At 39.4% G+C, this 26723-nt stretch overlaps 1 protein-coding gene across 17 annotated transcripts in view; it reads left to right on the top strand.

Annotated features, from left to right (window-relative positions):
- Positions 1–26723, top strand: part of rho-5 (rhomboid-5) — a 1371034-nt gene that overhangs the window by 1329929 nt on the left and 14382 nt on the right. The gene's annotated exons all lie outside the window — the stretch shown is intronic.

The following is a 26723-nucleotide window of genomic DNA, read 5'->3' on the forward strand; positions in this document are numbered from 1 at the left end:
CAGTTCTTCACGAAGACACATCTCAAGTGCCGAAAAGACAACCCTCTCGATTGCAAAAGACAGCCTCACAAGCCACGACCACTAATTCCACAGTCTCACCCGGTAATACTCCCGATCAAGCCAATGCCCTGGATGAAATCCCTTCATGCTCGCAGAAAAGCCAAGTCCAATCGTTTTATTCCGAAAACGATTGTGAAATAATTTTACCCACGGCTATCGTACCCGTAGAGCATAAAGGAGACATTTTCAAACTCAGATATCTTGTAGATCAGGGATCTGAACGAACCTTTATCTCTACCAGAGCCCAAGATAGACTCAAACTCCCATTCAAACCCTCCAGATTTGAAATATCAGGAATGGGCGGTAAGGTAGTTCAGACCTCAAACAAATTGTGCTCTCTGACTTTGGTATCCCCCGATTTTAAAACCAGAATAAGTGCAGAGGCAATAGTATTACCCCGGCTAACAAAAATGCTCCCCTCGCTTAAGCTCACTAGCAAGCTTCAAGCAAAATGGGCACACCTGAACCTCGCAGACTCGAACTGTCACTCACTCTCGCAAATAGATCTCGTCCTAGGCAGTGATGTAATATCGCAAATCATCCAAAATGGCGTTGAGAAACTTTCCCCCCATCTTCTAGCGCAGAAAACCATTTTTGGATGGATTCTGAGCGGTAGAGCCCCTGTAATGGTCAACGCTTTCTGCGTGCAAGTGTCAGAAGTGACGATCGAAGATCTGAACTCTCTATTGCGAAAATTCTGGGAATTGGAGGAAGTTCCCCCCAAACCCCAAATAACCCCAGAAGACGAGTTTTGCGAGAATTTCTATGCAGCCACAACCTCACGCGATGATAACGGTCGTTATATCGTAAGGCTGCCGTTTAAACCCAGCTTACCAGAGTCAATCTCATTATCCCACTCTCGGTCTTCAGCTCTAAGCCAGTTTCTTGGAATGGAGAGAAGTTTCCAGAAGAAAGGGGATTTAAAGATTCAATATGATAGTGTCCTGGAAGAATACCTCACCCTCGATCATATGGAGGAAACCGCTCCTATGAAAAATTTGACGGAGGAAAATGCCTCTCATTTTATCTTCCTCATCACGCAGTTGTCAAACCCGAGAAAAAGACATCAAAGGTGCGGGTCGTGTTTAGCGCCTCAAAGAAGTCGGCATCTGGACATGCGCTCAACGACGTTCTTTATACCGGCCCTACCCTCCAACCCGATCTGCTGCTTCTGATTCTCAAGTGGCGTACATACCAATTTGTTTTCAACGGAGACGTAGAAAAAATGTATCGTCAAATTATAATGCACGAAGAGGACAGAGACTATCAGAGGATCGTCTTTCGCTCATCTCCGAGCGACCCCATAAAAGACTATCTTCTGAAAACAGTCACATTCGGTGTGAACTGTGCCCCCTACCTCGCCATACGTACTCTTCACCAACTGGCCAAAGATGTAGAAGAAACTTTCCCCAAAGCCGTCCCTGTTTTGACGAAAGAAACATATGTAGATGGCATTCCCTCTGGCAGCCATGAAATTCTCTCTGCTGAAACCTCTCTCTCCCAAGTCATCCAAGTGGTAGCGTCAACAGGATTTCCATTACGGAAAATAACGGCCAATCACCCCAGTATAATAAAAAACATCAAAGAAGAGGACTTGCTAGATACCAATCTCTTGGAATTCGAGAAAGCAAGCAACACCAAAACTCTCGGCTTACAGTGGAACGCTCTGACCGACACGTTTTCGTATACAGTGGACTCAATACCCCTCTCGTCCGCTAGTACAAAACGACAAATTCTCTCCTCGGTCGCAAAACTTTTTGACCCCGAAGGGTGGCTTACGCCGATTATGATTCAGGCCAAGATTTTACTCCAAGAGCTATGGATAGACGGAACTGGCTGGGACGAACCAGTGAAGCCCCTCCGCTTCATTAAATGGACGCAGTTCGCAAAAAATTTACCCAACATCTCAAATATAAAGATACCTCGATGGGTTGACTACATCCCGAACCAGCAGGTTGAACTGCATGGCTTCTGCGATGCGTCAGAAAAGGCATATTGCGCCACTATATATCTGCAAACAACCCACGGTGCTACCACGTCGTCCCACCTTCTGGTCGCTAAAGGCAAGGTTGCCCCTCTTCGCACTACCAGTCTTCCAAGACTAGAACTATGTGCAGCTCTACTCCTTGCCCGACTAATCGCCGTCGTACAATCCCATCTCGAGCTCTCTCTTAAAAATCTTTACATGTGATCTGACTCGGAAATTGTGTTAGCATGGCTCGAAAAGCCTTCCCACGCTTGGAAAACTTTCGTATCCAATCGAACAGCTGAAATTATGGATCTCGTCGGAAGCGCCTCCTGGAAGCATGTAGGCAGTCGCGACAATCCAGCAGATATGGGCACTAGAGGATGCAAACCCATGGACTTGGCAAATTGTTCGCTGTGGTGGAATGGCCCTGCGTGGCTGACCCAGCCCCCCGAAGCTTGGCCAAAACCATCTACCCGCAGTATCAACCCGCCTGAAATGCGCCGAATCGAAGCACTACACTCAGCTGAAGATGACCCCGATGTATTGGATCGATTTTCCTCTTTTCCTCGCGCCCTCGGGGTCATGGCATATGCTTTTAAGTTCATTAATAATCTCAAGGACCGAATTCGAGGCATTAAACCCGCTTACACTCCCTCTCTGTCTCATGAAGACAGAAACGAAAAATGAACTTGTGACGTTAACGCAAACCCGATATTTTCCTCGCGAAAGAGCATGCTTGGAAAATGCAAAACCAATTGATAAAAGAAGCTCTCTAGTAACCCTCAGCCAATACCTCGATGAAAACGGGCTCCTCAGGGTTCATGGTAGATTAGTTCATTCGACGTTGACTTACAATGAAAAACATCCCGTTATTATCCCAGAAAAATCAAGATTCGCTGTCCTCTATATACAGTACCTCCATGAACTTCTTCTCCATGCCGAAATACGTCTCATGCAGCAATGCCTCAGACAGGATCTCTATATTCCACGACTCAAACCCCTCATAAAGAGATGCATACATCAGTGCAAAACTTGTACCCTCCACAAGCAGCAAATGCGATCGCAAATCATGGCGGCCTTGCCCCCGGAACGATGCACATACGCTCCGCTTTTTACCACTACCGGTGTCGACTTTGCGGGGCCTTTTCAAATAAAAGCCTCCTTGCTAAGGTCTCACACCTTACTGAAAGGCTACGTGGCCGTTTTTGTCTGTTTCGTGACAAAAGCTATCCACCTTGAGCTGTGCTCGGACTTAACAACAAATTCCTTTCTCGCAGCATTTGCTCGTTTCGTCGGACGTCGTGGATATCCTGCCACAATGATGAGTGACAACGGCAAAACGTTTATTGGAGCTAAAAGCGCGACGGAAAAAGAGTTCGTTGACTTCATGAAAACTGCATCTCAAGAAGTAACCGCGAAATACTCTCCCCAGGGCATCAATTGGAAATTTATTCCGCCCGGAGCTCCCCACATGGGCGGCTTGTGGGAGTCTGCAGTGAAGAGTTTCAAACTGCACTTCAAAAGGACTGCAGGAGCCCACAAGTTCACCTTTGAAGAATTTACCACCCTCTTGGTAAGAATAGAAGCCGTGTTGAACACTCGTCCTATCTCACCTTTATCCCAAGATCCCACCGAGTTTACCGCGCTGACCCCCGGCCACTTTCTCCGAGGTTGCCCCTCCTCGCTATCCCTGAAGTGGACCACGCGGAGTTATCTCTTATAAATCGATGGGACAGGGTAAAAAGCTTACATCATCAGTTCAGCAAAAGGTGGAAGGAAGACTACCTAAAGGATCTCCAAAAAAAGGCAGAAGTGGAAAAATCCACAACCCGAACCCAAGGTCGGTGAGTGTGTCTGCATTCACGACGACTCAATTCCCCCGACTGAATGGCGCCTTGGACGTATTGAAAAAATACATCCAGGCCATGACGGTCATATACGTGTTGTTGACGTTCGTACGCAAACCGGCACCCTCACACGACCACTTGTTAAGCTCTGTTTCTTCCCCCAGACTGAAAGCCCACCATCTTGGACAAACCCGGAGAATTCTTAGCTACTCTCAAACCACCTCTAACCACTCTTACCACATCACCGTCTCCAATATGTCGTATTTCGCAACATAATGCCAACTGAAACTCCCGGCATTAACATTTCAGCAACGGGCACCCCAAAATTCCTTGCGGTCAGCAGGGGTCGCGCGCAGCCCGCCGCTGCAAACCGACTACCGACGATGCCGCGTATGTGCACGGACCCACGCTCTTCGCAATTGCAGCATCTTCAAGCAAATGAAGCCGCCACAACGATGGATACTCGCGAGGGCGCATAAATTCTGTTTGAATTGTTTGGCGCTGTCTCATGCCACCGATGAATGCAGTTCGTATGATCGCTGTCGAACTTGCGGATTAAGGCACCACTCTCTGTTGCATCGACGGGATGCAACCCCGAGCATCCCACGTCATACCCAGGCACCCCGGCCTTGTCGCCAAGTATTACCACCTCAGGTACCCTCTGCCCCCACCGTGTGACCCCGTTCTCGCCCAGCTGTCTCTCGGTCTTGTCCAGCTACCGACGCACCATCGCCAGCATCTACTGCCGCTCGACGCACCGTTCGGTGCACTGCTCAAGGGCTGCAGACTGCCACTTTCAGGGGAAAGGTGTCAGACCTCCTCGTACGCGATGCTTTACGGACTCTTCAAGAGCTGGAAGAGGCTCTAGCCGCTGAACGCGCCTAGGGCGGGGACGATGTTTGAACGACCGTCGTAGTCGTCAACAACCAACCCTTTATTTTAAGAACAGTAAATTTATAACCAATTTTTAATTATTACACGCTTCAATATGTATTATTGCATATGTTCTATTGAATTTAAACCTATTTTGAATTTAAACGTATATTTATGAATTATTATACGTGGAAATATGTACTTCATTACATATTTTATACTTTTATATTATATTTGAGCTATTCGTGAATTACTTAGAATACGTATAACCATTATACGTAACACTCATGTTAAACTAGCATTATGGAATTATAAATGAATGCTTGAACATATTTCGCCCCTCTGGCAACCCCAACTGATGAGCTGACAGTAACATGTACGTATGTACATATATATATATATATATTTGTTTTGACATTTCTTTTTATATTTTATTACTTATTCGAAATTTAATATCCATCCCGGAGTGACACAAGTTTTTGTAAAAACCTATTCTTTTTTGTAAGTTGAAGTGCAAAAATATATAATTTAATTAAGTTTACCACTGTGTACAAGTAAACACCAGTTCTCATTTTTTCTTTAACAAATTGTGTTAAATTGGATACACAAGAAAGTTCCAATTGTGAAATCAGAACTGCGCTCATATCCAAGATTTTCTATTGGAAATTGCGCAAAGTGTAAGGTCTCAGCAACTAAACGCTGCAGGACGTAGTCAGCACAACGCCGCTGTACCACCAACGCACCGCCACCACATCATATCACCATCGTCATACCCATCACATCGCCATCACCGCCGCCACCGAAGCAGCCACCTCCACATCCAAACGAAGGGAAGTGCACTTGCAGCACCATAAAAGTGCAACGCGCTGCTACTGCCGCCACAATCCTCGCCATCATCACCACAGCTACATCCCAAAGCCAACAAAAAGGAAGGTAAAATTTATCATACCACCACACTAGACATTAGTTTCTGTCATACTTGGTGGATTGATACGCGGAACTACTGCTGCATCCACGTGAAACTCCGGCAGAGTATTTTGCATTGGTGTAGTCGGCAAAACATTTTGAGGTTGTGTTTGATTGTTTGCCGGCTGCGTGTTTGCCAGTGGAAGTGGCTGAGCACTTTCATTGTCGGTGTTTCCTCCCATTATATTGAGTGTTAATGCTAAACGGAGTTTCCCAAAAGTTCGTTACAATTGGTTTCAGAAGAAGAATTGTTGAATAAATTCGGAAGATTGCGAATACAACTTGGCAATAAATCTGAGCTACAAAGGCGGCTAAGGGTAGCTATGGTATTTGAAGAAATCAATGCTGACTAGTATGTGTTTGATCCTGATAACGACAAGACAACAACAAAAATGGAAGAAAAAAACGAAACACCGCATACAGTGACGAGCACAGATTTTAACATGATATTGGTTGCAATATCTGCACAAACATCGACAATGGCATCTCAGCTGGAGTCACAGAAGGCACGCATTTCAGAAACGTTGTCGCAAATGTCATCTCAATTGGAAGAAAAGAAGACATATATGTCATCCCAATTGGAAGCGCAAGAGGCATGTATATCTGAAATGTCGACACTAATTTCGGAACAGGTATCATCGCAGCTCTGTGCGAAACTGGAAGAGCAGGATGCAGAAATTTTACAACTCGAGGACAAAATTGATGCCGAGATAGAAGCGTTGAAAGGTCTTATGCAGCAGTTACAACTAAATCGCCCAGCTGTTCCAGCGAGCAATCCGAAGGTAAAAACTCCATTTTTTGACGGCTCTGTTCCTTTCCAGGTATTCAAGCTATTTGATAAGACGTCAGCAGTGAACAACTGGAATGCGGAAGATAAAGTTGCTGCACTGTTCATGACATAGAAAGGGCCTGCAGCTGAAATCTTACAGACTATTCCAGAGTACGAGCGGAACAGTTATTAAGTATTGGTGGCCGCTGTCGAAACGAAGCGAGCATAGGAAACAGATATACCAAATTGAGTTGCAAACCGTTACCAAAAGGCGAATGAGACTTTGCAGGAATTTGCGTGGGATGTTGAAATATTGGCTCATCTCGAAAATGCAGACGCACCAGTGGAATACACCGAGAAGGTAAAAATCCAGGGCTTTATTAATAGAATACGGGACGTTGAAACGAAGCGAGCGACATACGCAAATCCAAAGCCAACATTTGCGGAAACAGTATCCCATGCGCTGACTCAGCAAACAGCATCGCTTCTGTGTAAGCCAGTTTTCAAGACACGCCGTGTGGAAGTAGAAAGGCCAGACTGTGTGAACACAATATTGAAGGCGCTGAAAGGATCGCAAAAGCGGAGTAATAGAGTAATCAAATGCTTCAAATGCGGGAAGCCTGGTCACATTGCACGCGACTGCAGCACCGGTCTTGGTACTTCCAACTTGGCTGGTCGTAAACGCATAGCTGGAGGAGATAAGAAAGAGCGAGTCTGATGTAAATATCGAGAAATTTCCACAGCTATTGAATGTCCTGTGATATCTATCTCGCAAATTGGAAGAAAATCGAGCAGTCTTACCGTCAAAGGAAATGTGGATGGCAAAGAACGTGCACTGACTGTAGATACGGGCGCATCTCATTCCTTAATTCGACCTGATTTGGTCAACAGGAGAGTAAAGCCGTTACTTGGAGCAAGGTTGCGTACAGTCACTGGCGAGTATAACCAAGTCCAAGGAGAAGTGGTATGTGAGGTCTTAATTGGAACGGTCACGATACTACACAAATTCGTTGTGGCGGAGATTGTTGATGAAGTCATATTGGGAGTGGACTTCTTAGTTGACCATGACATCAGGATCGACATGCAAAGAAGGAATATGCGCTACAAGAACCAGGATATACCACTTAAAGGGTTCAGCAGTAAGCGAGTGCTGGTGGAGAAGATCCAACAGAGACCATGAAGGTCAAAGAAAGTAAATTGGGCAAAGGTTGATGGAATGAATGGGCCTAACAAATCAAAATCGAAGGTACCCGCGAGAAAAACACTGGCATTGACAAACCCCAATGAATTCAATCAAACGAACGAAAGAATTTCCCAGAAAGAATGCAAGGGAGGTTTCAAGCCAGTGCGGACTACTGTTGTGAAACGACGGAATGATAATGATTATGCGAAGCCAATCCGTTAGATTTTTGTTTTACCATTTTTTTTTTTTTTACATCGATCGATATTTATTTAGAAGTGCTTTGGTGTTGTTATAGCTGGTTTTAAATTCTGTAAACTCCATATTTGGTTTTGAATGCATACGGCGTGCCTTCCGTCTTTGCATATATGTGGTTATTTAGCGACCTCTTACTTTGGAAATATGTTTTAAGCTGTCTTGAGGTCCGAGGATGATAAATTAGAATGCAAGTCTCAATGCTCTAAATTCCTTTAACAAAAACATACAATTCACAACGGAACTCGAGGAGGACGGAAAATTACCTTACCTCGACTCAATTTTCATCCGACATGGAAATGAATTGAAACTAAAGTGGTATAAGAAACAGATATCTTCCGGATGAATCATTAAGTTTTACTCCAAACATCCAAAAACAATGATAATCAGGGCAGCAATGGGCTGTATACGAAGAATGTTAAAAATATCAGACGACACTTATAAATAAAAAATAAATAAATGTAAGGCGCGATAACCTCCGAAGAGATCTAAGGCCGAGCTTCTCTTCCAATTTGCGTCGTGCTCCTCTTGATTTTCCCTACAAATTGGGCTGACGGGACCTACATGATTTTATGCCGACTCCGAACGGCATCTGCAAGGCAGATGGGTTTTCACTGAGAGCTTTTCATGGCAGAAATACACCCGGAGCGCTTGCCAAACACTGCCGAGGGGCGACCCCGCTTAGAAAAATTTTCTTCTAATTGAAAAACCTTATTTCTAAAATTTTTGATGTTGCTTTGCTCGGGGTTTGAACCCAGGGCATCCGGTGTGGTAAGCGGAGCACGCTACCATCACACCACGGTGGACGACACTTACCACGCGGAAATTAAAGAAGAAATAAAAGTACTTTTAAATTAAAATAAAATAAATTTAAGCACTTCCCCTATATAAATGGACAAAAATCAGCGAAAAATGTCTCCTTATATAAAGACTTATTCTTGCTAAACTTTGATTTTAAAATTTTGACATAGAAATTGCAAAAATATTTATGAGAGGTAAAAATATAAAAGTGGAGCGCACTTTACTTGAATTGGAAAGTTGGTAGGAAAGGAGATTTTATTAGTCAAACAATTGTGCTCCTCCTTTATATTTTTACTTCACATAAATATTGTTGCAATTTCTATGTCAAAATTTAAAAATCAAAGTTTAGCAAGAACATGTCTTTATATAAGGAGACATTTTTCGCTGATTTTTGTCCATTTATATAAAAGAACTGCTTAACATTTTTTATTTTATTTTCTCCTTTTGTTCCTTTGTAACGGCGTCTTAAACTATCTGTGAAGTTTCATGTTTGTAGCTCAATGAGAACTTGCTTAAAAATCGATCTCAAAACTCAAAATTTAAAAATTCTTATCTAAATATTTAGAACAGTGCGCCATCTAACGGAATGTTTTCTCCTTTCTTTACATTTTTTCGGCGTCTTATCCTATCTGTGAAGTGTTACAGTTGTAGCTCAATGAGAGCTTACATAACAATCAATCCCAAATTCGCTCCATTTCGCACGATTTTTCTAAATATCTAATCCCGTTCGTCCCCTAGCGAATCTTTTTGCATATTACCATCGGCTGTCATCACCCTCTGAATTCAGTTTGAAATTTCTAGTCCCTAGCTCATCGAGAAATTACTTAAAAGCTGGTCTGAAAATTTTAAAATTCTTATCTAATTACTTCGATCCGTGCGCCACCTAACGGATTTTTTTATCCTTTTGTTCCTTTGTCACGGTGTCTTAACCTGTCGATGAGGTCTCATGTTTGTAGCTCAATGAGAAGTTACTTTAAAGTCGATTTCAAAACACCAAATTTCCAAACTCTTATCTAAATATATCGATCCGTGCGCCACCAAACGGAATTTTTTCTCCTTTTCTAAAATTTTCTCGGCGTCTTATCCTATCTGTGAAGTTTTACAGTTGTAGCTCAATGAGAACATACATAAAAATCTATCCCAAAATTCCCTCCGTTTCGTAAGATTTTTCTGAATATCTCATTCCCTAGGGGGCATCTTTTTGTTTCGTGTCATTGGCCGTCATCGACCTCAAAATTAAGTTTGAAATTTCAAGTCTCTAGCTCATCGAGAAGTTACTTAAAAGCTGGTTTGAAAATTTTCAAATTTTCAAATTCTTATTTAGTTATTTCGATCCGCGCGCCACCTAAAGGATTTTCTTCTCCTTTTGTTCCTTTGTCACGGTGTCTTAACCTGTCTCTGAGGTTTCATGTTTGTAGCTCAATGAGAAGTTACTTTAAAATCGATCTCAAAACACCAAATTTCCAAATATTTACCTAACTAGTTCGATCCTTGCGCCACCTAACGGAATTTTTTCTCCTTTTCTTAAATTTTTTCGGCGTCTTATCCTATCTGTGAAGTTTTACAGTGTGTAGTTCAATGAGAAGTTACTTAAAAATCTATTGCAAAGTTTGTATGAAAAGCGGACAAATATTCAACCGACCTATTTCGATCCGTGCGCAACCTAACGGATTTTTTTCCCTTTTGTTACATTGTCACGGTGTTCTAACTTATGTGTAAAGTTTCACGTTTGTAGCTCTATGAGAAGTTACTTAAAAATCGATTGCAAGATTTGAACAACAAATATATGTATGGCGATGAAAAGTTATATCCTTTGACGTAGTCTCCTTATTTCCCAGCATACCAACACATCTGGCACTTGACATTATAAAAGAAAAATGGAAGATTATAGAAAAACATACAAATATACCAGTTAAATCATTTATGGAAATAATAAATTTATGCATAGAAGAAAACAGATATTTTAAATTCAAAGTCTTAGTATACACACAGCTAAAAAGGTTACCTATGGGATCACCGATTTCACCAGTGATTGCTGATATAGTAATGGAAAAGTTGTTAGACAACACAATAAACAAATTATCACGAATGCCGAGGCTAATCTCGAAGTATGTTGACGACCTATTTGCGATAATAAATGAAAACGAGGTACAAAACAGTCTCAATGCTCTAAATTCCTTTAATAAAAACATACAATTTACAACGGAACTCGAGGACGACATGGAAATGAATTGAAATTAAAGTGGTATAAGAAACAGATATCTTCCGGGCGAATCATTAACTTTTACTATAAACATCCAGAAACAATTATAATCAATACAGCAATGGCCTCTATAGGAAGAATGTTAAAAATATCAGACGACACTTACCACAAATTAAAGAAGAAATAAAAGTACTTTTAAAAAATAATAGTTTTCCTGTGTAAACCCTATTAAGAAAATGCACATTGGAAAATACTGGAGATAAAAGCGTTTAAACAAAAATATTCAAATCAGAAGTGTATGTACCCAACTTGTCAGAGCGCTTAACCAAGTCGAATTGCTACAATAGAGAAGATTTAAAAATAGCCCATAAGCCGATAAACACATTAAAAAATATTTTTAACAATAGTAAGTCAAAAATATCACACACCGATAAGATTAACGTTGTATACAAAATCCCTTGTAATGAAAAAACAACGAACCATGCGATTACATTTATGAAGGAACAACAAAAGGAAACTTAAAAGCTCGACTATCGCAGCATAAATCAGACTACAAATATCAAAACCATACCAATAACCAAAAAAATAGCACTAATTTACACACTGTATAACGAAAAATCGCTCTACCAACTTCGATGCAACAACGATTCTCGTACAAGAAGACATTTACCGAAAGAGATTCACACTTGAAATGCTTCATATTATAAACACACCGCCAAATATACGTATGAATTACAAATCGGACATCGAAATTTGCTCCCACACTTACAGACATTTAATAACGAACAGACAGTGATAAACTCCACGTCAAGCAATGAAGACGTGATAACTATGTATGTAACTAAGTAATGTTTAAAGTATTATATTTAAAATATCGTTTGTAATGTGGTTTACGTAATTTTAATAATAATATATTATTTTTTATGTTTGTTATAGTTCCTCTGAAGACGATTACCGTGTGTAGTCGAAATATATTGTGAAAAAATAAATAAAACTTGCGTTTAATTTATCATCCTCGGACCTCACGCCAGTTTAAAACATATTTGTTAATTACACTGGATCACAAATTCAAATTTTTTTTGCACCAGAGACGCCATTATGAAATTCCTATGTAAAATCACCCCCTGATTCCGAAAATCAAGATTATTTTTAATTCTATGGTAACGGTTTTGAGATATTTACGAATTACCGTCCACTTAATCATATATACTCAAGAACGAATTGAGCAAATCCAAAACGGTTTAAAGCTTTTAAAATTTAATAAAATTTGCTATAAACTGTGCATATAACACTTTTCTTTAGGGCCAGATTCAAAGATAACGAACAATAATTACGGATTTTTTTAATTTTTTTTTGTAAAAATATAAAAAAATGTGTACTTTGCGAGGAAGGATCTCGAAAGCTTTTTATTTTTTTTTGCAAAATTTTTTTTTTCTCTAAGCTCTGTTTTATTACAAAAAAAAAAAATAAGCTTACATCAAACAAAATCGATGGACTAATACAAAAGTTGTAAGCATACAAGTAAATATATCCATTTAATACTGAAGTACCCTACTGGTACATATGTGTTAGTATTCGTATATCAGTTAGTTAGCAGGTAGATTTTCGAACGGTTTTTAGATACAAAAAACTGTTAGTGTCGTTTTCCCAAACCCAGGCACATTTCAAGCAAGAGCATACTTTTATGGCAGGAAGTGTTTTCTTTGCAGAACTAGGAAACCCTTTTGTCTAGGTAGGCTTGAATTTTTACTTGATCTAAGTATAAATAATAGTACATGCGCCTTGTTCCTTCATAATATCTGCAAGGCTCGCGGGATGCTGTTCAGTTTATAATTGCAGTTTATAACCCGTCATTTACTTAAAAATATAATATGAATATAAGGGCGCGAGAGTTTGAGTGTACAAATGATCCAGATATGTTCTGTTTCATCTGCGGTCAATTTATCGTTAAAAGGATGCGACGTGTGTTTTCAAATCCTTTGAAAGTTACATACTATAAGTATTTTGGAAATGAGCCTAAAAACAATAAAAACCCATGGACACCGAATACTGTGCGCACCACATGTCGAGTCGAATTGAGTTTTTCGGAAACCGGAACAAAAAGGTGCGTTGTAAAAGTTAGGAATTTGCTCCCTTTTAATGCATAGCTGATACTATCTATTTAGGCGACATATGAAATTTATTACACCAATGAAGTGGAGGGAGCCAACTTGCCATTCAACGGACTGCTATATTTGTGCTAAAAAAGTACTTGAGGATGGAAAGTCAAGAAAAGTAACCTATACGAGCGTATCTACAGTGTCATTACCAGAACTAAATTCAACGGAAGCTACATTTCCAGAATCAAATTTAACTTTAGTTCTGCTCCAGTTTCATTGTCAACAGCAGTATCTGATTACGCGGCATCATGTTGTACTGGATTTCAAACGGAAAACGAAAGAAACTCTTTGTCACAAGCACAATTCAATGATTGGATAAGGGATTTGGAATTGTCAAAGGAAAAGGCCGAACTACACGCCTCTCGTATGCAATAATTTAAATTTGTTTCATCCGATGTTAAGGTAACATATTTTAGAACTCCTCACGAACAATTTTCCAAGTACTATACGACGGAGGACAGTGTTTGTTAGACATTGCTTGTCTATTCAAATAGTTTGGTGAACCATGTGATTCAAAAGAGTGGCGATTGTTCATAGACGGCAATAAATTAAGTTTCAAGGCCGTATTATTGCATATTGGCAACCATAAGCCATCTATCCCGACCGCGCATGCAAAAATTGCTCAAATTAATCAAATACGCAGAACATGATTGAAAAATATGTGCCGATCTTAAAGTCGTTGGAATGCTATATGGTCTACAAAGTGGATATGCAAAATACTGTTGCTTTCTGTGCAAATGGGATAACCTAGCTCGTCAAACCACTACATCATAAAGGATTGGCCAGAACGAATCGAGTTTCAAGTTGGGTTGGATAACATAAAATACTCCCCACTTACAAAGAAGGAAAGAATAAGTCTACCTCCGCTGCACATCATGTAAAAGGTTTGAAATAAAATAGATTGCATTGTGAGTGATCAAAGCTCAATGCTTAATTGCTCTTTTATTCAAATGTTGTCAGCTTATTTGTACAAAATTATTCTAACATACTCTTACATACATATTAACATTTAAGCATACATACTTACATACATATTTACTTTAAGCACACATACTTACATACCTACATACAACTTGATACAAAATATGTACCTACAGACCTGTGTTGAGTTGTGACTTCTCTGGGAAATGCAACGTTCACAAATTTGCTTGAATGCAAATTTGTTTGGTTGTGTGTTGTACACACACCTGAATGGCTATGTCAGCAAGAACTGAAAATGCTTTTTTATGTGTTGATGAACATCTAAATATTTGGCCTTAAATTGTTGGCTGTTTACACTACATATCCCTGTTTTTTTAGAATGCTTATGCATTTGGAGAATGCATGAGCATTCTAGTATAAATTAATTCTATATTTTGTATTTTATGTTTGTAGGTTGAAAATTTACTTATTCTATTAATTTAAGTCTAATTTTGTGAATTATTATTTTGTTATTATTTATGATATTGCTATTCTCTATGTTACTGGAAAATTTTTGTTTATCCTCATTTCCTATTCTAGATGGGATTAAAGTGTCATTATTTTTACTATCGATATTTTCTACTTTATGTGGAATTAGAGTAAAATTATTGTTTCTGTCTATCTTTTCTTCTCTAAAGGGCCCTTTATATCTATTATCTAACTTATGTCCTGATTCATTTTTTACTAACACTACATCTCCTATATTAATTTCCTTATAGTGAATATTTTTATCATAACTAATCTTTTGTTTTTCTTTAGCCTGTTTTACTAATTTATATGCTCTATCTTGCGCTATTTGTAACCTTTCTTTGTCGTAAGCCTCATAATTGTATAATGTGCTTACTGTGTTTTCTCTTAAAAAATCGCAAGTCTGAGGGTTTTTGGCAAATACTAATTCGTATGGACAATAATTATGAACCGTAGATGGGTTAGTATTGTAACAATACGCAAAATATTTAAGATATTCATCACAATCATTTTTATACTCAGTTGAGCAGAGCTCACAGAGTATATTAAGTTTGATTGGATAACGGTTGGTTGTACATATATAAAGGAATCGAGATAGATATAGACTTCCATATATCAAAATAATCAGGATCGAAAAAAAAATTTGATTGAGCCATGTCCGTCCGTCCGTCCGTCCGTCCGTCCGTTAACACGATAACTTGAGTAAATTTTGAGGTATCTTGATGAAATTTGGTATGAAGGTTACTGAGCACTCATCTCAGATCGCTATTTAAAATGAACGATATCGGACTATAACCACGCCCACTTTTTCGATATCGAAAATTTCGAAAAACCGAAAAAGTGCGATAATTCATTACAAAAGACCGATAAAGCGACGAAACTTGGTAGATGAGTTGAACTTATGACGCAAAATATAAAATTAGTAAAATTTTGGACAATGGGCGTGGCACCGCCCACTTTTTAAAGAAGGTAATTTAAAATTTTGCAAGCTGTAATTTGACAGTCGTTGAAGATATCATGATGAAATTTGGCAGGAACGTTACTCTTATTACTGTATGTACGCTTAATAAAAATTAGCAGAATCGGAGAAGGACCACGCCCACTTTTAAAAAAAAAATTTTTTTAAAGTAAAATTTTAACAAAAAATTTAATATCTTTACAGTATATAAGTAAATTATGTCAAGATTCAACTCCAGTAATGATATGGTGCAACAAAATACAAAAATAAAAGAAAATTTAAAAATGGGCGTGGCTCCGCCCTTTTTCATTTAATTTGTCTAGGATACTTTTAATGCCATAAATCGAACAAAAACTAACCAATCCTTTTGAAATTTGGTAGGGGCATAGACTTTATGGCGTTTTCTGTGAAAATGGGCGAAATCGGTTGATGCCACGCCCAGTTTTTATACACAGTCGTCCGTCTGTCCTTCCGCATGGCCGTTAACACGATAACTTGAGCAAAAATCGATATATCTTTACTAAACTCAGTTCACGTACTTATCTGAAACCACTTTACCTTGGTATGAAAAAAGAACGAAATCCGACTATGACCACGCCCACTTTTTCGATATCGAAAATTGCGAAAAATGAAAAAAATTCCATAATTCTATACCAAATACGAAAAAAGGGATGAAACATGGTAAGGTAATTGGATTGTTTTATTGACGCGAAATATAACTCTAGGAAAAACCTTATAAAATGGTTGTGACACCTACCATATTAAGTAGAAGAAAATGAAAAAGTTCTGCAGGGCGAAATAAAACACCCTTAAAATCTTGCCAGGTATTACATATATAAATAAATTAGCGGTATTCAACCGATAATGTTCTGAGTCACCCTAGTCCACATTTTGGTCGATATCTGGAAAACGCCTTCACATATACAACTACCACCACTACCTTTTAAAACTCTCATTAATACCTTTAATTTGATACCCATATCGTACAAACTCATTCTAGAGTCACCCCTGGTCCACATTTATGGCGATATCTCGAAAAGGCGTCCACCTATAGAACTAAGCCCCACACCCTTTTAAAATACTCATTAACACCTTTCTTTTGATACCCATTGGCGATGAATGCCGTGAAGGCTACGAGTAAATGAAACCCACGGTTAGTAATCGAAACAGTTTATTCACGTGCAAGCTTCATCGCAAGACTAAACTAACAAAATATTTAATACGAGTATGAACCCATTTGGGTATATACCAAAAATAATAACAGAACATTTAATACAATTACATATTTACATATATGCATACATATTTCCTACGTACCTATAATAATTACAATGAGAACAACTGGAAGGAAACTGTTACACATATAGAGAATGCCTAACTAAGTACAGAGACCGTAAACTGTATTCGTACAAATAAACTATATTTAATATATTCCGAAACATCCCGGGGCACCCTGAAACGGTGTTTCAGAAAGTAGGTAGTACCACAATCTTCGTGACAGGTCGAATAAATTCTCCTGATGCTGTTTTTAACTTTGCAACACGAACCAGACCATCCTTACCCGGGTATGTCTCTATTACTTTTGCGAGTAACCATCGAGCAGGAGGTACGTTATTTTCCTTAACGACCACTATGCTTCCGATTGATATGTTTGAAGTCCCCTTTGTCCACTTGGGCCTTTGCTGTAATGAGGTAAATACTCCATATGCCATCGCTGCCAAAACCCCTGCATCATGTTTTGAACGTGCTGCCAATAGTCGAGTTTATTTGGTTCAACATCAGACAGCCTTCCTTCTGGTACCATAGTGTATCGACGACCTATTAAAAAATGGGAAGGAGATAAATAGTTAGTGTCAGTGTCCGGCGCTGCTCCAAGTGGCCGGGAGTTAACTACTGCTTCAATTTGAGCCAACAGTGTATGCATTTGTTCGAAGGTTAAAACATGGTTGCCAATAACGCGTCGTAGATGGAGTTTGACCGATCGAATTGCCGACTCCCATATTCCACCCCAATGCGGTGCCTGTGGTGGTATGTAATTCCATCGGATTCCGTCCTCTGCCAAGGATGCAGAAATGATTTCATTACGCTCTTGCGACATAAGTGCTTTATGCATTTCATCCAATTGACGAGATGCACCAAGAAAATTTCTGCCGTTGTCGCTAAATATTTGGGAGCACTTTCCACGACGTGACATGAATCGGCGTAATGCTGCTAGGAAACAATCGGTGCTTAAGTCCGTTGCCAGCTCCAAGTGAATAGCAGATGTTGTTAAGCAGACAAATAAACATATATATCCTTTTGATAATTTAGGCTTTCTGCCAGAAGTCACCTTTAATGCTAGCGGTCCCGCATAATCGCATCCACTGTTTTCGAACGGATATGCCTGCCGTACTCGAATCGCAGGGAGATCTGCCATCATTTGTTGCGTAGATATTTGCCGTTGACGAAAACATTTGATGCACTTGAAGGTAAGACTGCGAATTAAGTTTCTGGCGCCCAAGACCCAATATTTTTGCCGGATAATTACAAAAAGTGCTGAGACCCCTTTTTTATGTGTTCTTCCTGTAGAATCAGATACGTAATTCGGTGTGACTTCGGTAGAATGATCGGATGAACAGTTTTTCTATCTATCTCCGCGTAACGAATACGCCCTCCAACCCGCATCAAGCCGCGCTCGTCAATAAAAGGATTAAATTTTAAGAGCTTGGAGCGCGAGTTAAGTTCTCTTCGATGCGCCAAGTTTTCTCGATCTTCCTTAAAGCAATCCTGTGCATATCGCAAAAGTATTCGTCTTGCATCTTCAAATTCATGATATTTCAAATATAGTTCAGTGGTCCCCCTGGTATGTGGACGTAGAAGTTTGATGAATCGCAGAACATAGGCAACAGTTCTAACAAGTTTGCTCCAAGAAGATGATTTTTCAACAAGATTTTTAAGTGGGTGGTTGCATTCTGGAGCAGTTACAACCAAGCTTACTGTGTTAGACTTAAGTTCTTTGTTTACGTCATGGTCTGTAGTTGTTTTGCAAGGGGTCCTTTTCAGAAGTGCTTCTTGGAAGCCTTTTTCGTCGCGTAACCATGGTGGCCCGTTCCACCAAAGGTTGAAATTGAGCAGCTCGGTTGCAAGCATACCTCGACTAGCGCAATCGGCAGGATTTTCTTTGGACACAACATGGTTCCAAACGCGGCGTGGCAAAATATCAATAATTTCCGACGTACGGTTCGCCACAAAGGTCTTAAGCTTTGCTGGGGATTGGGAAAGCCAAGCTAAACTATCGTAGAATCACACCATGCATTAACTGAAATAGCGCTTTGTGGTAAAATTTCCCTTATAACGCAAATGAGACGTGATAATAGCAATGCACCGCATAGCTCCAGGCGCGGCAACGATATTTGCTTTAGGGGAGCTACTCGCGTCTTAGCAGCAACGAGATGCACATGATATGCCCCATCTCGATCCTTGGTGCGGCAGTATACTACAGCTGCATAGGCTTGCGTGGATGCATCACAAAACCCTTGTAGGTCTATAGCACCTGTTATTGACGTGGACACAAAGCGGGGTATAGAAACCCTTTTAATACTTTCCATATCGCTGCGATATTTTAGCCATAACCTTGCAGACGCACTGGGCAGCGGGGTATCCCAATCCAAGTTAAACAACCACAATTTCTGAAGCAGGATTTTGTACTGGACAATGACAGGCGCTAATAATCCCAGCGGATCAAATATGCGCGATAATTCCGACAACAACCTTCTTTTACTAACGCTAGCCGAATCCTCAACACATACCTTGTAAGCTAAATTATCTCCTACTGGATCCCAACGTAAACCTAGGACCTTTGCTGTTCCCTCTTCTGCACACTTCAATATATTTTGATCCTGCTGACTTGAATTTAGGCTTGGGCAGTTAGATACCCATTTACTTAGCTCTAGACCAGCACGTCACATTAGCTGACAAAGCTCATCCTTTATCTCAAGCAGATTTTCCTCAGTTTCAGCACCGGTCAACACGTCATCAACATAAAAATCTTCTGCTAATATTTTCGATGCTAGCGGATATTGCTCCGCATAGTCTTTAGAAAGCTGCTTCAAAACTCTTACGGCTAAAAAGGGCGCTGATGAGGTTCCATAGGTGACTGTACAAAGTTGAAAATGACCAATCGGATCTTTCGGAGACTCGCGCCACAAAATGCGCTGATAATTTCGATGATCTTCGGCTACCCAAATTTTCCGAAACATTTTTACAATATCAGCGGAGAAAACAAATCTATGCATTCGAAAACGGAAGCAAACAGCGAATAGATTTCTTTGAATGTTTGGACCTGTGCAAAGAGCACTGTTGAGTGATACCCCATTCGTGTCCCTAAATGAACCATCGAAAACAACTCGCAGCTTTTGCCCCAGAACTGGGTGATGAGGCATGTAAAAGCATTTCCCATCATTAACTTCGCTTTCATCTGAACCCAACTCCCTCATGTGCCCTTGCTTAATGCACTCTCGCATAAACTCCACGTACTGGTGGCTGAGTGAATTATCTCTCATTAAACGACGTTCAACTGTTAGAAAGCGTGCCAAGGCGCCGCTCAAATGGTAATTCGACTACATACCTGCCATCGGGTGCTCTTAGATGCGTTGTAGTAAAATGATTTTCAGCATAGTCAATCTCCCCACTATCTACAGGTACTTGAGCCTCTTCAATCTCCCAAAACTGTTTTAAAGACTTATCGATATCAGCTAGAGTGACTAGCGAAATTGAGTGAGGTATAGGATTTGGTGGCATGCTTGTAACAATCCACCCAAAAATTGACGATACGGCTATAACATTGCTATGCGTGTCGTAGATTTTATCCGCTGTGAAGATATCCCATACATACTGTGCGCCAAGTAGAATATCAATATGCGATGGCATATGGAACGACGGGTCCGCGAGGGGAAGCCCACTGAGCTGACTTATTGTAGTTGTTTTTATTGGTTCCCTTGGGAGTGGAGACGTAATCCTGCTAAGAACGTGAACGTTTACATCTAACATGTGACTGCTTACGCGAAATTTGATACGTAGAGTGAATTGTCCACGCGTAGTTTCGGCATTGACCGATGATATACCTGAAACAACTACACGAGAATAAGAGCGCGAGAGGGCTAGGCCTTGTGCGCAGCGCTCCGTAATATAAGAAAGTTCAGAGGCGCAATCCAATAATATGCGACAGGGCTTATATCGATTCGTTGCAGTCTGAATATAAGCAGTAGCTGTGGGCAAAATAAAATGATTGCTACTCCCTTGCGAGTTTTCAATTGTGCTTTTGTGCTCTGGACTATTTATTGAGCATGAGCGAGCAATATGTGATATAGTTGACCATGGGGTCGATGATATTGTCGGAGAAATGGGAGAAGCGATCGCTGCTTGCGCCGACAACGATGTCTCTGTAACAGGGTGTACCAAAGTGTGGTGACGTCGGTGACATTCCTTGCAACGGCATTTGCTTGAACATGAATACGATGTATGACCACCCCTTAAACAATTGAAGCAAAGAGATTTACCTTTAATAAAATTACGACGATTTTCAATACTAAGTGAGGCAAATGCTGGACATTTCGCGATACTATGTTCCTTGGAGCTACATTTTATACATGATGGAGTATTTGAGTCAGTGGTTACTAAGGCACGCGACTGCTGCTTGCTCAGTTTAGTACCCGCCTCAGATGGTTTCGACGAACTACTACTCCTGCGATCACCTAACTCCAACCCTTCGCAGCGGGAGTCTAAGAATCGTAGAAATTCTTCAATGAAAGGTGCAGATTTTGTTTTGCTGTCGTTTATCCAACGACGCCTAGACTCTGGATCAATTTTTGCCAGCAACAAATAAATTAACCAGCAATCGCGACTAGTTTGATTTGAAGCCTCCAGGCCCCGAATAACTTCATGAGCTCCATCAGAAATTTTGCGTAGCAAGGTTGGATTTTCAACCGACGTTTTCGGCAGATTCATAAACATGTCAATAAAAGAGTTAACGATGTGTCGCGGTCGATTGTAGCGATCACTCAGCCTTAGCCATGCGGTTTTGTAAGCGATGTCTGTCACTGGCAAGTGCTTAATTAAACTAGCGGCTTCGTCCCGCAGTAACGAAGTCAAGTAGTGGAACTTCTGAACATTAGTTAAAGTGGTTTTCGAATCCACAGAACTAACAAACAAATCGCGAAATGTAGCCCAATCCTTATAATTTCCCGAGAAGGGTGGGATATTTATTTTTGGTAAGTCATTTTCAATATATTTTGATTGTTTAGAAACCTGGGCGAACCTTTCGAGCAGTGATGCTTGCTGTTCAGCTAACTTTGAGATAACGCTGTCGGTCGTGTCTCCTCTAGCGCTGTTCTCGTCGTGTTCTTCGGGCGCAGTCAGGCCCGATTTTAAAGTAAGTAGCAACCCACGTGCCAGCATATATTTTTCTTCATATAGTGCATAATCTACCTCTGGATCGGCATATTCTGAACTGCCTACGTATTTGTACATTTGATCTGTGGTATGCACAAACTCCTTCCATACCTCGTGCAGGCGTTCGAGTCTGGTGATAACCTGGTCCCTTGTAATGTCATCGGGAGGGCCTTCCGCGAATGCAAGCAGACGAGTGATGGAACCCTTGAGGCGCCCGCGAAATTGTACAAGAAGATTGTATTCTTCCGACATTTTTACAAGAGACTTTGCTAAATTAATTTTTATTTAAATAATTTATAATTTGATAAACAAAATTGAGCCGATCCGGCTCGAAGGACCAGTTCCAATGGCGATGAATGCCGTGAAGGCTACGAGTAAATGAAACCCACGGTTAGTAATCGAAACAGTTTATTCACGTGCAAGCTTCATCGCAAGACTAAACTAACAAAATATTTAATACGAGTATGAACCCATTTGGGTATATACCAAAAATAATAACAGAACATTTAATACAATTACATATTTACATATATGCATATATATTTCCTACGTACCTATAATAATTACAATGAGAACAACTGGAAGGAAACTGTTACACATATAGAGAATGCCTAACTAAGTACAGAGACCGTAAACTGTATTCGTACAAATAAACTATATTTAATATATTCCGAAACACCCATATTGTACAAACAAATTCTAGGGTCACCCCTGGTCCACCTTTATGGCGATATCTCGAAACGGCGTCCACCTATGGAACTAAGGATTACTCCCTTTTAAAATATTCATTAACAGCTTTCTTTTGATACCCATATTGTACAAACAAATTCTAGGGTCACCCCTGGTCCACCTTTATGGCGATATCTCGAAACGGCGTCCACCTATGGAACTAAGGAATACTCCCTTTTAAAATACTCATTATCACCTTCCTTTTGATGCCCATATTGTACAAACAAATTCTAGGGTCACCCCTGGTCCACCTTTATGGCGATATCTCGAAAATGCGACCACCTATACAACAACCACCACTCCCTTTTAAAACCCTCATTAATACCTTTAATTTGATACCCGTATCGTACAAACACATTCTAGAGTCACCCCTGGTCCACCTTTGTGGCGATATTCCGAAAAGGTGTCCACCTATAGAACTAAGCCCCACACCCTTTTAAAATACTCATTAACACCTTTCTTTTGATACCCATATTGTACAAACAAATTCTAGGGTCACCCCTGGTCCACCTTTATGGCGATATCTCGAAACGGCGTCCACCTATGGAACTAAGGATTACTCCCTTTTAAAATATTCATTAACAGCTTTCTTTTGATACCCATATTGTACAAACAAATTCTAGGGTCACCCCTGGTCCACCTTTATGGCGATATCTCGAAACGGCGTCCACCTATGGAACTAAGGATTACTCCCTTTTAAAATACTCATTAATACCTTTAATTTGATATCCATATCGTACAAACGCATTCTAGAGTCACCCCTGGTCCACCTTTATGGCGATATTTCGAAAAGGCAACCACCTATACAACAACCACCACTCCCTTTTAAAATCCTCATTAATACCTTTAATTTGATATCCATATCGTACAAACACATTCTAGAGTCACCCCTGGTCCACTTTTATGGCGATATTTCGAAACGGCATCCACCTATAGAACTAAGGCCCACTGCCTTTTAAAATACTCATTAACACCATTCGTTTGATGCCCATATTGTACAAACAAATTCTAGGGTCACCCCTGGTCCACCTTTATGGCGATATCTCGAAACGGCGTCCACCTATGGAACTAAGGATTACTCCCTTTTAAAATACTGATTAACACCTTTCATTTGATACCCATATCGTACAAACGCATTCTAGAGTCACCCCTGGTCCACCTTTATGACGATATCTCGAAACGGCGTCCACCTATAGAACTAAGGCCCACTCCCTTTTAAAATGCTCATTAACACCTTTTGTTTGATGCCCATATTGTGCAAACGCATTCTAGAGTCACCCCTGGTCCATCTTTACGGCGATATCTCGAAAAGGCGTCCATCTATAGAACTTAGGTCCACGCCCTTTTAAAATACTCATTAATACCTTTCATTTGATACCCATATCGTACAAACGCATTCTAGAGTCAACCCTGATCCACCTTTATGGCTATATCCCTAAATGGCGTCCACCTATAGAACTATGGCGCACTCCCTCATAAAATACTCTTTAATGCCTTTCATTTGATACACATGTCATACAAACACATTCCAGGGTTTCCCTCGGTTCATTTTCCTACATGGTTATTTTCCCTTATGTTGTCACCATAGCTCTCAACTGAGTATGTAATGTTCGGTTACACCCGAACTTAACCTTCCTTACTTGTTATCAATGGATATGTAGGAACGTACGTATTCATTGAATGTTCTATGACTACGTTCAACTGTGCCTAAAGTTTGATGGTGGTAAGGTGTTGACGTTTTATGGTTTATTTTTAGAAGTTTGCATAATTCTTCAAATAAACAATTTTTATATTCGCTTCCCATATTTGTTATAATTGTCTTCATGCAACCATAAACTAGGATAAAATTTTCGAATATCCCTTTGGCTATTGTTTTTGCGTGTTTGCTAGGTATTGGTATTGCAACTAAATACTTAGCTAAGTCACATACTATAGTAACTGCATATTCGTTTTCATTTTCAGACCTGGGAAGAGGGCCTATCGTATCTATTTGTACTGTGCCGAATGCTTTTATGGGCGTTTCGGTTATAGTCATAGGTTCTTTCAAGTTTTTTATTATTTTATTTTTATTGCAATGAGTGCATTTTTTGATATATTTTCTGATGTCGTTTTTCATTCCTTTCCAATAGTATTTTTGTTTTATTTTATTTGTCATGCGATTTATTACTGGGTGGCAACCAAAAACAAGATCGTCATGAAATTTGTGAAGAATTTCTTTAATTTGTTCATTATTTGTCACGTGCATAACGTCTGGAGTTAATGCTATAATTAAATTTTTGAGAACTTTGGTACCAATTTCTTTAAATGTGTCTACCCGGGCATAATTATCTTTAAACACTTTGTCTCCTAAGGACAACTGTATTTTTCTAATTCCTAAATTTCCGGCTTCTTTTATAAGCCTGGCAAAGAACTGACCTAAATCAATCTTCGCCTCAACAATTAGATTTTTTATATTAATTTCGCTACAAATTTTCTTTCCTTTTTTGAAAAGTAATTTCGGAGGATCGAAAACGAGCTGGACTAGTCTCTTTACTTCACATTTATTTAGCGCTTCAAATATTATTGGGTTCTCTTTGTGACTTTTTATTTCTTCATTTTTACTACTGGAATCTTTATTGTTATAATTTTTCTTATTTTCCAATCTAGTCGTAACTTTTAATATTTTACACGCTTCTGCCGATATTTGTTTTAGGTCTTTAATATCTATGCGTGATAATGCGTCGGCTACATAATTTTCTTTACCTGCGATATCCTCACCTCGAAATCATATTCTTCCAGATCTAATCTGATTCGAGTTAATTTTGATGACGGATTTTTCATCGAAAATAAGAATGTTAGGGGTCTGTCGTCTGTTTTGACCAAAAATTTTCTACCGTAAACGTATGGTCTAAAATATGTTATGGCCCAATGAATGGCTGCTAATTCTTTCTCAATTGTTGCTTTATTAATTTCTCCTTTAGTAAATGATCTTGATGCATAGGCAATTGGTAATTGTTTTCCTTCATACTCTTGGCTTAATACTGCTCCGCAAGTATATTCACTTGCGTCAGTTGTTATACAAAATTGTTTATTGAAATCGGGATATTGTAGGATATTAGGGCTTATTAACGCAGCTTTCAAATAGTCAAAGGATTTTTTGCAATCCTCTGTCCAGTCGAAAACTACATTTTTCTTGTATTTATAATTCTAACAAATGTTTGTTGTGAATTTGCTAGTGGGTTGCAATAAAAATACCTTCAGACAATTCTTGTTGTGGGATTAATAAATCTGAATTTTTATTTTCTATGTGAATTTTTCAAACTACTTCTGATCGTGCGGGAATTGAAATACTATTGATTGATGGTTTGTTAGTCATCTAAATTATTATATTTTCTGGGTAGTCATATGGTCTCAGTATTAGAGTGTCACCTTCTTTTTGATAATCCAAAATGCAATTATATTTTTTAATGAAATCTAATCCTAATATTCCATCACATGGGATTGGGAAAGTGTCTTCTACTACGTGAAATTTGTGTCTAATTTATAGGTAAAAAAAATAAAAAAAATTTATAGGTAATCATCTTTTAAATCTGCTTTTATTTCTTGCTTGTTAATCCTTGACCAATTCCTTTTTGATCTGTTTTTTGAGAATTATTTATCGCGATATTACTGTCAATCTGCCCCTTTTTATACTCAGTTGAGCAGAGATCACAGAGTATATTAACTTTGATTGGATAACGGTTGGTTGTACAGGTATAAAGGAACCGAGATAGATATAGATGGATATATCCATTCCTTTATACCTGTACAACCAACCGTTATCCAATCAAAGTTAATATACTCTGTGAGCTCTGCTCAACTGAGTATAAAAAGGGGCAGATTGACAGTAATATCGCGATAAATAATTCTCAAAAAAACAGATCAAAGAGGAATTGGTCAAGGAATAACAAGCAAGAAATAAAAGCAGATTTAAAAGATGATTACCTATAAATTAGACACAAATTTCACGTAGTAGAAGACACTTTCCCAATCCCATGTGATGGAATATTAGGATTAGATTTCATTAAAAAATATAATTGCATTTTGGATTATCAATCAGAAGGTGACACTCTAATACT

The sequence above is a fragment of the Eurosta solidaginis genome, chromosome X (assembly GCF_040869045.1).
Source record: "Eurosta solidaginis isolate ZX-2024a chromosome X, ASM4086904v1, whole genome shotgun sequence".
Classification (NCBI taxonomy): Eukaryota; Metazoa; Arthropoda; class Insecta; order Diptera; family Tephritidae; genus Eurosta; species Eurosta solidaginis.